The sequence below is a fragment of the Oncorhynchus clarkii genome, chromosome 5 (assembly GCF_045791955.1).
Source record: "Oncorhynchus clarkii lewisi isolate Uvic-CL-2024 chromosome 5, UVic_Ocla_1.0, whole genome shotgun sequence".
NCBI lineage: Eukaryota > Metazoa > Chordata > Actinopteri > Salmoniformes > Salmonidae > Oncorhynchus > Oncorhynchus clarkii.
The window spans coordinates 1,385,001-1,399,173 of record NC_092151.1 but is presented as its reverse complement, the minus strand read 5'-3'; the positions used below and the strand labels follow the sequence as shown (position 1 = coordinate 1,399,173).

The 14,173-nt window shown below is 38.8% G+C and overlaps 1 protein-coding gene across 6 annotated transcripts in view; it reads right to left on the bottom strand.

Annotated features, from left to right (window-relative positions):
- LOC139408249 (ciliary neurotrophic factor receptor subunit alpha-like) overlaps positions 1-14,173 on the bottom strand; it is a 447,111-nt gene that overhangs the window by 54,113 nt on the left and 378,825 nt on the right. For 2 of the 6 annotated variants that reach the window (XR_011634269.1, XM_071151918.1), the window contains exon 1: positions 7,528-7,733. The exons of 1 other annotated variant lie outside the window; for it this stretch is intronic. The gene's annotated coding sequence lies outside the window, so the exon portion shown is untranslated. Of the gene's footprint in view, positions 1-7,527; positions 7,734-14,173 lie in introns of those variants that run through there. 3 more of the 6 variants (XM_071151916.1, XM_071151920.1, XM_071151919.1) reach the window with 3 other exon arrangements.

Here is a 14,173-nt window from a genome sequence, read left to right as displayed (position 1 = left end):
TGTTCTCAACTAGCCTACCTGGTTAAATAAAGGTGTTCTCAACTAGCCTACCTGGTTAAATAAAGGTGTTCTCAACTAGCCTACCTGGTTAAATAAAGGTGTTCTCAACTAGCCTACCTGGTTAAATAAAGGTGTTCTCAACTAGCCTACCTGGTTAAATAAAGGTGTTCTCAACTAGCCTACCTGGTTAAATAAAGGTGTTCTCAACTAGCCTACCTGGTTAAATAAAGGTGTTCTCAACTAGCCTCCCTGGTTAAATAAAGGTGTTCTCAACTGGCCTACCTGGTTAAATAAAGGTGTTCTCAACTAGCCTACCTGGTTAAATAAAGGTGTTCTCAACTAGCCTACCTGGTTAAATAAAGGTGTTCTCAACTTGCCTACCTGGTTAAATAAAGGTGTTCTCAACTAGCCTACCTGGTTAAATAAAGGTGTTCTCAACTAGCCTACCTGGTTAAATAAAGGTGTTCTCAACTTGCCTACCTGGTTAAATAAAGGTGTTCTCAACTGGCCTACCTGGTTAAATAAAGGTGTTCTCAACTGGCCTACCTGGTTAAATAAAGGTGTTCTCAACTAGCCTACCTGGTTAAATAAAGGTGTTCTCAACTTGCCTACCTGGTTAAATAAAGGTGTTCTCAACTAGCCTACCTGGTTAAATAAAGGTGTTCTCAACTAGCCTACCTGGTTAAATAAAGGTGTTCTCAACTTGCCTACCTGGTTAAATAAAGGTGTTCTCAACTGGCCTACCTGGTTAAATAAAGGTGTTCTCAACTAGCCTACCTGGTTAAATAAAGGTGTTCTCAACTAGCCTACCTGGTTAAATAAAGGTGTTCTCAACTAGCCTCCCTGGTTAAATAAAGGTGTTCTCAACTAGCCTCCCTGGTTAAATAAAGGTGTTCTCAACTAGCCTACCTGGTTAAATAAAGGTGTTCTCAACTAGCCCACCTGGTTAAATAAAGGTGTTCTCAACTAGCCTACCTGGTTAAATAAAGGTGTTCTCAACTAGCCTACCTGGTTAAATAAAGGTGTTCTCAACTAGCCCACCTGGTTAAATAAAGGTGTTCTCAACTAGCCTACCTGGTTAAATAAAGGTGTTCTCAACTAGCCCACCTGGTTAAATAAAGGTGTTCTCAACTAGCCTACCTGGTTAAATAAAGGTGTTCTCAACTAGCCTACCTGGTTAAATAAAGGTGTTCTCAACTAGCCTACCTGGTTAAATAAAGGTGTTCTCAACTAGCCTACCTGGTTAAATAAAGGTGTTCTCAACTTGCCTACCTGGTTAAATAAAGGTGTTCTCAACTGGCCTACCTGGTTAAATAAAGGTGTTCTCAACTAGCCTACCTGGTTAAATAAAGGTGTTCTCAACTAGCCTACCTGGTTAAATAAAGGTGTTCTCAACTAGCCTACCTGGTTAAATAAAGGTGTTCTCAACTAGCCTACCTGGTTAAATAAAGGTGTTCTCAACTAGCCTACCTGGTTAAATAAAGGTGTTCTCAACTAGCCTACCTGGTTAAATAAAGGTGTTCTCAACTAGCCTACCTGGTTAAATAAAGGTGTTCTCAACTAGCCTACCTGGTTAAATAAAGGTGTTCTCAACTTGCCTACCTGGTTAAATAAAGGTGTTCTCAACTGGCCTACCTGGTTAAATAAAGGTGTTCTCAACTAGCCTACCTGGTTAAATAAAGGTGTTCTCAACTAGCCTACCTGGTTAAATAAAGGTGTTCTCAACTAGCCTCCCTGGTTAAATAAAGGTGTTCTCAACTAGCCTCCCTGGTTAAATAAAGGTGTTCTCAACTAGCCTACCTGGTTAAATAAAGGTGTTCTCAACTAGCCCACCTGGTTAAATAAAGGTGTTCTCAACTAGCCTACCTGGTTAAATAAAGGTGTTCTCAACTAGCCTACCTGGTTAAATAAAGGTGTTCTCAACTAGCCCACCTGGTTAAATAAAGGTGTTCTCAACTAGCCTACCTGGTTAAATAAAGGTGTTCTCAACTAGCCCACCTGGTTAAATAAAGGTGTTCTCAACTAGCCTACCTGGTTAAATAAAGGTGTTCTCAACTAGCCTACCTGGTTAAATAAAGGTGTTCTCAACTAGCCTACCTGGTTAAATAAAGGTGTTCTCAACTAGCCTACCTGGTTAAATAAAGGTGTTCTCAACTTGCCTACCTGGTTAAATAAAGGTGTTCTCAACTGGCCTACCTGGTTAAATAAAGGTGTTCTCAACTAGCCTACCTGGTTAAATAAAGGTGTTCTCAACTAGCCTACCTGGTTAAATAAAGGTGTTCTCAACTAGCCTACCTGGTTAAATAAAGGTGTTCTCAACTAGCCTACCTGGTTAAATAAAGGTGTTCTCAACTAGCCTACCTGGTTAAATAAAGGTGTTCTCAACTAGCCTACCTGGTTAAATAAAGGTGTTCTCAACTAGCCTCCCTGGTTAAATAAAGGTGTTCTCAACTAGCCTACCTGGTTAAATAAAGGTGTTCTCAACTAGCCTCCCTGGTTAAATAAAGGTGTTCTCAACTAGCCAACCTGGTTAAATAAAGGTGTTCTCAACTAGCCTACCTGGTTAAATAAAGGTGTTCTCAACTAGCCTCCCTGGTTAAATAAAGGTGTTCTCAACTAGCCTACCTGGTTAAATAAAGGTGTTCTCAACTAGCCTCCCTGGTTAAATAAAGGTGTTCTCAACTAGCCTCCCTGGTTAAATAAAGGTGTTCTCAACTAGCCTACCTGGTTAAATAAAGGTGTTCTCAACTAGCCTACCTGGTTAAATAAAGGTGTTCTCAACTTGCCTACCTGGTTAAATAAAGGTGTTCTCAACTTGCCTACCTGGTTAAATAAAGGTGTTCTCAACTAGCCTACCTGGTTAAATAAAGGTGTTCTCAACTAGCCTACCTGGTTAAATAAAGGTGTTCTCCACTAGCCTACCTGGTTAAATAAAGGTGTTCTCAACTAGCCTACCTGGTTAAATAAAGGTGTTCTCCACTAGCCTACCTGGTTAAATAAAGGTGTTCTCAACTAGCCTACCTGGTTAAATAAAGGTGTTCTCAACTAGCCTACCTGGTTAAATAAAGGTGTTCTCAACTAGCCTACCTGGTTAAATAAAGGTGTTCTCAACTAGCCTACCTGGTTAAATAAAGGTGTTCTCAACTAGCCTACCTGGTTAAATAAAGGTGTTCTCAACTAGCCTACCTGGTTAAATAAAGGTGTTCTCAACTAGCCTACCTGGTTAAATAAAGGTGTTCTCAACTAGCCTACCTGGTTAAATAAAGGTGTTCTCAACTAGCCTACCTGGTTAAATAAAGGTGTTCTCAACTAGCCTACCTGGTTAAATAAAGGTGTTCTCAACTAGCCTACCTGGTTAAATAAAGGTGTTCTGAACTAGCCTACCTGGTTAAATAAAGGTGTTCTGAACTAGCCTACCTGGTTAAATAAAGGTGTTCTGAACTAGCCTACCTGGTTAAATAAAGGTGTTCTCAACTTGCCTACCTGGTTAAATAAAGGTGTTCTCAACTAGCCTACCTGGTTAAATAAAGGTGTTCTCAACTAGCCTACCTGGTTAAATAAAGGTGTTCTGAACTAGCCTACCTGGTTAAATAAAGGTGTTCTGAACTAGCCTACCTGGTTAAATAAAGGTGTTCTGAACTAGCCTACCTGGTTAAATAAAGGTGTTCTCAACTTGCCTACCTGGTTAAATAAAGGTGTTCTCAACTAGCCTACCTGGTTAAATAAAGGTGTTCTCAACTAGCCTACCTGGTTAAATAAAGGTGTTCTGAACTAGCCTACCTGGTTAAATAAAGGTGTTCTCAACTAGCCTACCTGGTTAAATAAAGGTGTTCTCAACTAGCCTACCTGGTTAAATAAAGGTGTTCTCAACTGGCCTACCTGGTTAAATAAAGGTGTTCTCAACTAGCCCACCTGGTTAAATAAAGGTGTTCTCAACTGGCCTACCTGGTTAAATAAAGGTGTTCTCAACTAGCCTACCTGGTTAAATAAAGGTGTTCTGAACTAGCCCACCTGGTTAAATAAAGGTGTTCTCAACTTGCCTACCTGGTTAAATAAAGGTGTTCTCAACTAGCCTACCTGGTTAAATAAAGGTGTTCTCAACTAGCCTACCTGGTTAAATAAAGGTGTTCTCAACTAGCCTACCTGGTTAAATAAAGGTGTTCTCAACTAGTCTACCTGGTTAAATAAAGGTGTTCTCAACTAGCCTACCTGGTTAAATAAAGGTGTTCTCAACTAGCCTACCTGGTTAAATAAAGGTGTTCTCAACTGGCCTACCTGGTTAAATAAAGGTGTTCTCAACTTGCCTACCTGGTTAAATAAAGGTGTTCTCAACTGGCCTACCTGGTTAAATAAAGGTGTTCTCAACTAGCCTACCTGGTTAAATAAAGGTGTTCTCAACTAGCCCACCTGGTTAAATAAAGGTGTTCTCAACTAGCCCACCTGGTTAAATAAAGGTGTTCTCAACTGGCCTACCTGGTTAAATAAAGGTGTTCTCAACTAGCCTACCTGGTTAAATAAAGGTGTTCTCTACTAGCCTACCTGGTTAAATAAAGGTGTTCTCAACTGGCCTACCTGGTTAAATAAAGGTGTTCTCAACTAGCCTACCTGGTTAAATAAAGGTGTTCTCAACTAGCCTACCTGGTTAAATAAAGGTGTTCTCAACTTGCCTACCTGGTTAAATAAAGGTGTTCTCAACTAGCCTACCTGGTTAAATAAAGGTGTTCTCAACTAGCCTACCTGGTTAAATAAAGGTGTTCTCAACTAGCCTACCTGGTTAAATAAAGGTGTTCTCAACTAGTCTACCTGGTTAAATAAAGGTGTTCTCAACTAGCCTACCTGGTTAAATAAAGGTGTTCTCAACTAGCCTACCTGGTTAAATAAAGGTGTTCTCAACTGGCCTACCTGGTTAAATAAAGGTGTTCTCAACTTGCCTACCTGGTTAAATAAAGGTGTTCTCAACTGGCCTACCTGGTTAAATAAAGGTGTTCTCAACTAGCCTACCTGGTTAAATAAAGGTGTTCTCAACTAGCCCACCTGGTTAAATAAAGGTGTTCTCAACTAGCCCACCTGGTTAAATAAAGGTGTTCTCAACTGGCCTACCTGGTTAAATAAAGGTGTTCTCAACTAGCCTACCTGGTTAAATAAAGGTGTCATCAACTAGCCTACCTGGTTAAATAAAGGTGTTCTCAACTAGCCTACCTGGTTAAATAAAGGTGTTCTCAACTAGCCTACCTGGTTAAATAAAGGTGTTCTCAACTAGCCTACCTGGTTAAATAAAGGTGTTCTCAACTAGCCTACCTGGTTAAATAAAGGTGTCATCAACTAGCCCACCTGGTTAAATAAAGGTGTTCTCAACTGGCCTACCTGGTTAAATAAAGGTGTTCTCAACTAGCCTACCTGGTTAAATAAAGGTGTCATCAACTAGCCTCCCTGGTTAAATAAAGGTGTTCTCAACTAGCCTACCTGGTTAAATAAAGGTGTCATCAACTAGCCCACCTGGTTAAATAAAGGTGTTCTCAACTGGCCTACCTGGTTAAATAAAGGTGTTCTCAACTAGCCTACCTGGTTAAATAAAGGTGTTCTCAACTAGCCTACCTGGTTAAATAAAGGTGTTCTCAACTAGCCTACCTGGTTAAATAAAGGTGTTCTCAACTAGCCTACCTGGTTAAATAAAGGTGTTCTCAACTAGCCTCCCTGGTTAAATAAAGGTGTTCTCAACTAGCCTACCTGGTTAAATAAAGGTGTCATCAACTAGCCCACCTGGTTAAATAAAGGTGTTCTCAACTAGCCTACCTGGTTAAATAAAGGTGTTCTCAACTAGCCTACCTGGTTAAATAAAGGTGTCATCAACTAGCCTCCCTGGTTAAATAAAGGTGTTCTCAACTAGCCTACCTGGTTAAATAAAGGTGTCATCAACTAGCCCACCTGGTTAAATAAAGGTGTTCTCAACTGGCCTACCTGGTTAAATAAAGGTGTTCTCAACTAGCCTACCTGGTTAAATAAAGGTGTTCTCAACTAGCCTACCTGGTTAAATAAAGGTGTTCTCAACTAGCCTACCTGGTTAAATAAAGGTGTTCTCAACTAGCCTACCTGGTTAAATAAAGGTGTTCTCAACTAGCCTCCCTGGTTAAATAAAGGTGTTCTCAACTAGCCTACCTGGTTAAATAAAGGTGTTCTCAACTAGCCTACCTGGTTAAATAAAGGTGTTCTCAACTAGCCTACCAGGTTAAATAAAGGTGTTCTCAACTAGCCTACCTGGTTAAATAAAGGTGTTCTCAACTAGCCTACCTGGTTAAATAAAGGTGTTCTCTACTAGCCTACCTGGTTAAATAAAGGTGTTCTCAACTAGCCTACCTGGTTAAATAAAGGTGTTCTCAACTAGCCTACCTGGTTAAATAAAGGTGTTCTCAACTAGCCTACCTGGTTAAATAAAGGTGTTCTCAACTAGCCTACCTGGTTAAATAAAGGTGTTCTCAACTAGCCTACCTGGTTAAATAAAGGTGTTCTCAACTAGCCTACCTGGTTAAATAAAGGTGTTCTCAACTAGCCTACCTGGTTAAATAAAGGTGTTCTCAACTAGCCTACCTGGTTAAATAAAGGTGTTCTCAACTGGCCTACCTGGTTAAATAAAGGTGTTCTCAACTAGCCTACCTGGTTAAATAAAGGTGTTCTCAACTAGCCTACCTGGTTAAATAAAGGTGAAATAAAAAATAAAAAATCCCTCCCAATGCGTTCTCCAATTCATAAAACATTTTACAAAAAAGGCAATTAACCTCGAAAAGTGAGGTATTGAAAACAAGGGTGTCAATGATGTTTTCACCCTACCCGTTTGAGATTATTAAATCGCTTTCTCTGAGCAATTGTATTAGTATAAAATAATAACATTTCCAAATGTTTTTGGAGCGTACAATATAGCTCAATATTTGAATGATTTATTTTATACAGTCATTTTTGCTAATCTATATCAATGGTGTTAATGATGGTGTTATACCACGCTGTATATCTGATGATTCATTATATACAATGTGATTTATAAGGGATACAAGAACATTTCGACTTGCTAAACGTTATTATACCGTGTTCTATAAACAATAACAACAACGATGCATTTGAAAAATAAAATGTTTTCATTTTCTTTACAATTTTAGTTGGGTTTAAAACCTAAAAGAACACAACATTGTAGGGAGCAATACTGTGGCTGGATATTTATTGAATACATTTTATCACGATTAAAACGTCAGGATTAGCAGATCGCCTGGAGATTGGAACATTCATTATTTAACAATTAATACATTAAAATCGACAACACTTATCCAAACAGACAAGGTTGAGAAATGAATTTCCTTCTGTGGAAATGGATACAGCCCAGTGGAAATATCGAGATGTCTTGTGTTCTACATAGGCTACACAGTCCGAAAAGTTTTTAATCACTACACTCAAACTCAGCCGTCTAAATTCATCATCTGTGTCTATACTTCTAACTTTCGCACCATAAGTGGACATGAATTCGAATAGGATAAACCTTACCTTCAATATCTTCAAAAGTTAAACGAGCATTTTTGAGTGGTCGTGATCCATGGCTTCAACTTTGTCGAGTTTTACCTTCCGAACCGTAGATAGTCTTCTCCAGGACAAGCGGAGCTGTGACACGGTGCCATATGCGCTCCAGAGCGGATCCCATTGGAGGAACGGGGCGTCAATAAGGAAGAGGCCGAGACGGTACTTCCTGTGTAAAGGGGGGCAGGACCCCGGTGTGTGTGTGTGTTTATAAAGAGATTAGAGGGGGTCAGAACCTGGAACAGATTTAACTCTTTAATGTGGCATGAGAAAGACACGGGTCACCTGTTTTATAATTAGCTCAGCAGCCATGGGTAGTAGTAGGCCCACAGTCTATCAGCTGTAAAGAGGTAGGCCTCTAGAGTAGTTTGCAGTAGATCACAATGCAATATAGTATAATATAATACATTATATTAGAATAGAGAATGAGAGAATATAGTATAATAGAATAGAGTATATTACAATATATTATAATAGTGTATAATTGAATAGAGTATATTACAAGAGATTATAATAGAATAGTGTAGAGCAGAGTATAATAGATTATAGTATAATAGACTAGAGTATAATAGAATAGAGTATAATAGAATATAGTAGAATAGAATATAGTTTAATAGAATGGAGTAAAACAGAGTATAGTATAATAGAATAGTGTAGAATAGAATATAGTATAATATAATATAGTATAATAGAATAGAGTATCATAGAATATAGTATAATATAATATAGTATAATAGAATAGAGTAGAATAGAATATAGTATAATATAATATAGTAGAATATAATATAGTAGAATAGAATAGAGTATAACAGAATATAGTATAATATAATATAGTAGAATAGAATAGAGTATAATATAATATAGTATATTGGAATAGATTATAATAAAATAGCATAGAATAGAATATAGTTTAATAGAATGGAGTAAAACAGAGTATAGTATAATAGAATAGTGTAGAATAGAATATAGTATAATATAATATAGTATAATAGAATAGAGTATCATAGAATATAGTATAATATAATATAGTATAATAGAATAGAGTATAATAGAATATAGTATAATATAATATAGTAGAATATAATATAGTAGAATAGAATAGAGTATAATAGAATATAGTATAATATAATATAGTAGAATAGAATAGAGTATAATATAATAAAATATAATAAAATATAGTATAATAGAAGAGAATAGAATAGAGTAGAATAGAATAGAATATAGTGTAATATAATAGAGTAGAATAGAATATAGTGTAATATAATAGAGTACAAATGATTAGCGTAACATAGAGTATAATAGAATATATTATAATAGAATAGAGTATAATATAATAGAGTATAATAGAATATAGTATAATAGAATAGAGTATAATATAATAGAGTATAATAGAATAGAGTATAATATAATAGAGTATAATAGAATAGAGTATAATATAATAGAGTATAATAGAATAGAGTATAATAGAACAGAGTATAATATAATAGAGTACATGTCACGCCCTGGTCTTAGTATTTTGTGTTTTCTTTATTATTTTGGTCAGGCCAGGGTGTGACATGGGTTTATTATGTGGTGTGTTTTGTCTTGGGGTTTTTGTAGGTATTGGGATTGTGGTATAGTGGGGTTGTTAAGAAAAGTCTATGGTTGCCTGGAGGGGGTTCTCAATCAGAGGCAGGTGTTTATCGTTGTCTCTGATTGGGAACCATATTTAGGCAGCCATATTCTTTGAGTGTTTCGTGGGTGATTGTTCCTGTCTCAGTGTTTGTTTGCATAATAATAATAATAATAATAATAATAATAATAATAATAAATTATTATTATTATTAATTTTTTTAATGACAGTGAGCGAATATAATCTGAATGAAGGCCAAAATAATATTTATAATGGCTAAAATATAGCCCTGCTAATAGCCATGATGACTCTGTACAACGTGACCATGTGTGTTTGTAAGAGAATTTTCCAGTAAGCAACAATTTGTTTGACTTCGTTAGACAACTTTTCATTAGACAGTTGTTTTTTAAATGTAACCTTTATTTAACTAGGCAAGTCAGGTAAGAACAAATTCTTATTTACAATGAAGGCCTACCACGCTGGGCCAATTGTACGCCACCCTACGGCTCTCCCAATCACGGTCGGATGTGATACAGCCTGTATTCGAACCAGGGACTGTAGTAATGCCTCTTGCACTGAGATGCAGTGCTTTAGAAAGGTCAAAACAAATTATTTGTTGCAAGTTGTGTTTTTTTTTTTCTTCACACCTAGCTCTGCTATTAGACAATTCTTTAGTAAAGGTTGAATAGTCTATTGTTCAGCTGATAGCCCATCCTAGACACGTTTGCAGAATTCACAGCCTGCTACAGTACGCTTGTGAAAAACAAAATTCCTCCAGCTGTTGACACAGAATATCTAAGGGGCTTTTATATAATTATAATGCTGGGTTAATAGTGTTAACAATAATACCTTTCCCCTTCCACTTGTTAAATATCCTGGATTGTTACTCCCATATCGTTCCTCACCCTCTTCTACACGTCATTCTCCGCCTGAGTGGCTCGCTTGTGGGGGTGCTGGAAGGATATGGCAGCACTTTCGGTTGTGCATCAAGTATTCAGTATAGCAAGATTGTATGAAGGTCTGGTTATTCACAGGCAAATAGTAATATGCTCTAAACCGCTCTGGTGGCAAACAAACTTTGCTGCCCTGTTTTCAATCATCCACATGGAGAACCTATTTAAGTAGATAAATACATTTCAAAAAGGTACATTTTTTAAAATTATTATTAGCTATAATAACTAGCTACAGTGCATTTGAACTCAAATGAGCTGCTAAAGTCTATTTCAGATAGCTAGCTAGTTAATTATATTTTTCCAGCTACCTAACTTCATTTAGCTAGCTATCTGATATATTTAACACTGTAAAATATGATGTGTATGTAGCTAGCTAACAGCCATGGAGGAGGGTGAAAGGATAGCAGCCCCAGCTGTCAAAGTGAGGGAGTAGGCTATTCTGGATAGAGCAGGTAGTTTGTGTAGTTCCAGTCCTTAGAAGTGAGGACAGAGAACATCATATTCAGTGCTGTCTAATTTGAGTATAATGAAGTCTGTTTCTTGTGAGATTTTCTGATAGCTAGTCAGCTAACTTGCTAAATAGCGAATTTCGTAAATGAACTACATGACAAAAAATATGCACAATCGTTTGTCTCTACCTTAACTAACATATTGCTCTCAATTGTAATTTTTTAGCTTGACTCGTTATGATGTTGTAATTACTTACATTTGCTTCTATCGTAATGTTTTGTCAGACATCTTTGCTGAAGAAAGTCACCAGGGAGCGGTGGCTCGTTTCAAATTCGTCATTGGAACCACTCGAAATGATTGGTCATATAAAAACCTTGGGACCCAAATGCATAGAGTGCTCTAACTCCCCCTTGTGGTGGTCTGGAGCAATGAAGCCGTGACGCTGGGTACCTCTAAGTCCCTCGGAGTAAGCTCGCAACCTTTAAAGGAGGAACCACTGTACCCGGAGCCGCGTAGGAGTCTTGGGCGAGACCCAAGCGCTTGATGTTGGAGACCGAGGTGGGAAGACCCGGTTCACAGTCAACCCCCGATTCCCTTCGGACGTGGCCGAAGCACCTGCCCACAGGTGCGCCATACGGCCGTGCCTAACAGTCGGGCACAACCCAGGCGACATTAAAAAGTGGGGAACTGGGCTTGGGCAAGAACCGTTACCTTTCTTGTCGTGTATCTTATTGCCTGTTTTACTATCATCTTGGGCTGATAGGTGGAGGTAATACTTATCCTGAAGTTACGGATCTGACTTGCCGACTTCCCTTACCTACACATAGAAAAGAGAACTCTCCCCGGGGCTCCCTTCCGAACAGCGTTCGCCCATCTCTTAGGACCGACTGACCCATGTTCAACTGCTGTTCACATCGAACCCTTCTCCAATTTCACCTTCAAAGTTCTCGTTTGAATATTTGCTACTGCCACCAAGATCACCCAACGCCAGAGTCACTCTTTCTCCTCTCCCTCTCCCCTCTCTCTTTCCTCTCTCTCCCCTCCCTCTCACATCCATAGAGGGTGGAAGCTGACTCAAATTGAGGTAGACAGCAGACTGAAGACATTGAGGTTGACAGCAGACTGAAGACATTGAGGTTAACAGCAGACTGAAGACATTGAGGTTGACAGCAGACTGAAGACATTGAAGTTGACAGCAGACTGAAGACATTGAGGTTGACAGCAGACTGAAGACATTGAGGTTGACAGCAGACTGAAGACATTGAGGTTGACAGCAGACTGAAGACATTGAGGTTGACGCAGACTGAAGACATTGAGGGTGACAGCAGACTGAAGACATTGAGGTTGACAGCAGACTGAAGACATTGAGGGTGACAGCAGACTGAAGACATTGAGGTTGACAGCAGACTGAAGACATTGAGGTTGACAGCAGACTGAAGACATTGAGTGTGACAGCAGACTGAAGACATTGAGGTTGACAGCAGACTGAAGACATTGAGTGTGACCGCAGACTGAAGACATTGAGGTTGACTGCAGACTGAAGACATTGAGGTTGACAGCAGACTAAAGACATTGAGGTTGACAGCAGACTGAAGACATTGAGGTTGACAGCAGACTGAAGACATTGAGATTGACAGCAGACTGAAGACATTGAGGTTGACCGCATACTGAAGACATTGAGGGTGACAGCAGACTGAAGACATTGAGGTTGACAGCAGACTGAAGACATTGAGGGTGACAGCAGACTGAAGACATTGAGGTTGACCTGCGCCAGATATTATCACCATCACACACATACGTACTATATAAGTATCTGTATTTTACTTTACAATTCATATTGTCCACAACTTTTACATTTACTTCACTACATTCCTAAAGAAAATAATGTACTTTTTACTCCATACATTTTTCATGGCACCCAAAAGTACTCGTTACATTTTGAATGCTTAGCAGGACAGGAAAATAGTCCAATTCACCCACTTATCAAGAGAACACGTGATCATCCCTAATGCCTCTGATCTGGCAGAATCATTAAACACACATGTTTTGTTTGTAAATCATGTCGGTGTTGGAGTGTGCCCCTGGCTATCCATAAATAACTAAAAATCAAGAAAATGGCAATGTCTGATTTGCTTAAATATAAGGAATTTTTACTTATTCATACTTTTAGTTTTGATACTTACAGTGCATTCGGAAACTATTCAGACCCTTTTTGCAAATGTATTAAAAATAAAAAATAAAAACTGAAATCACATTTACATCAGTATTCAGACCCTTTACTCTGTACTTTGCTGAAGCACCTTTGGTAGCGATTACAGCCTCGAGTCTTCTTGGGTATGACGCTACACATTTGGTTTCTCCCATTCTTAACTGCAGATCCTCTCAAGTTCTGTCAGATTGGATGGGGAGTGTACAGCTCTCTTCAGTTCTCTCCAGAGATGTTAGATTGGGTTTAAGTCAGTGCTCTGGCTGGGCCACTCATGGACATTCAGAGACTTTCCCCAAGCCACTCATGCGTTGTCTTGGCTGTGTGGTTTGGGTCTTTTTCCACTGAAAACACCTCCAGACGTGATGCTTGGCATTCAGGGCAAAGAGTTCAATCTTGATTTCACCAGACCGGAGCATTGTTTCTGATGGTCCTTTAAGTGCCTTTTGGCAAACTCCAAGCAGGCTGTCATGTGCTTCCTTCCTGGCCACTCTACCATAAAGGCCTGGTTGGTGGAGTGCTGCAGAGATGGTTGTCCTTCTGGAGGTTTCTCCCATCTCCACAGAGGAACTTTGGAGCTCTGTCAGAGTGGCCATGGGGTTCTTGGTCACCTCCCTGACCAAGGCCCTTCTCCCCGATTGTTCAGTTTCACCAGGTTGCCAGCTCTAGGAAGAGTCTTGGTGGTTCCAAACTTCTTCCATTTAAGAATGATGGAGGCCACTGTGTTCTTGGGGACCTTCAATGCTGCAGAAATGTTTTGGTACCCTTCCCCAGATCTGTGCCTCGACACAATCCTGTCTCAGAGCTCTATGGACAATTCCTTTGACCTCATGGCTTGGTTTCTGCTCTGACTTGCACTGTCAACTGTGGAACCTTATATAGACAGGTGTGTGCCTTTCCAAATCATGCCCAATCAATTGAATTGACCACAGGTGGACTACAATCAAGTTGCAGAAACATCAAGAATTATCAATGGAAACAGGATGCACCTGAGTTCAATTTCAAGTCTCATAGCAAAGGGTCTGAATACTTATGTAAATATGATCTTTCAGTTTTTTATGTTTAGTAAATTTGCAAACATTTCTTAACACCTGTTTTGCTTTGAAATTATAGGGTATTGTTTGTAGATTGATGAGAGGAAAACATTTATTTAATACATTTTCTAATAATCTGTGATGTAACAAAATGTGGAAAAGAGGATGTGGTCTGAGTACTTTCCGAATGCACTGTAATTATATTTTAGCAATTACATTGACTTATGTACAGTGCCTTGCGAAAGTATTCGGCCCCCTTGAACTCTGCGACCTTTTGCCACATTTCAGGCTTCAAACATAAAGATATAAAACTGTATTTTTTTGTGAAGAATCAACAACAAGTGGGACACAATCGTGAAGT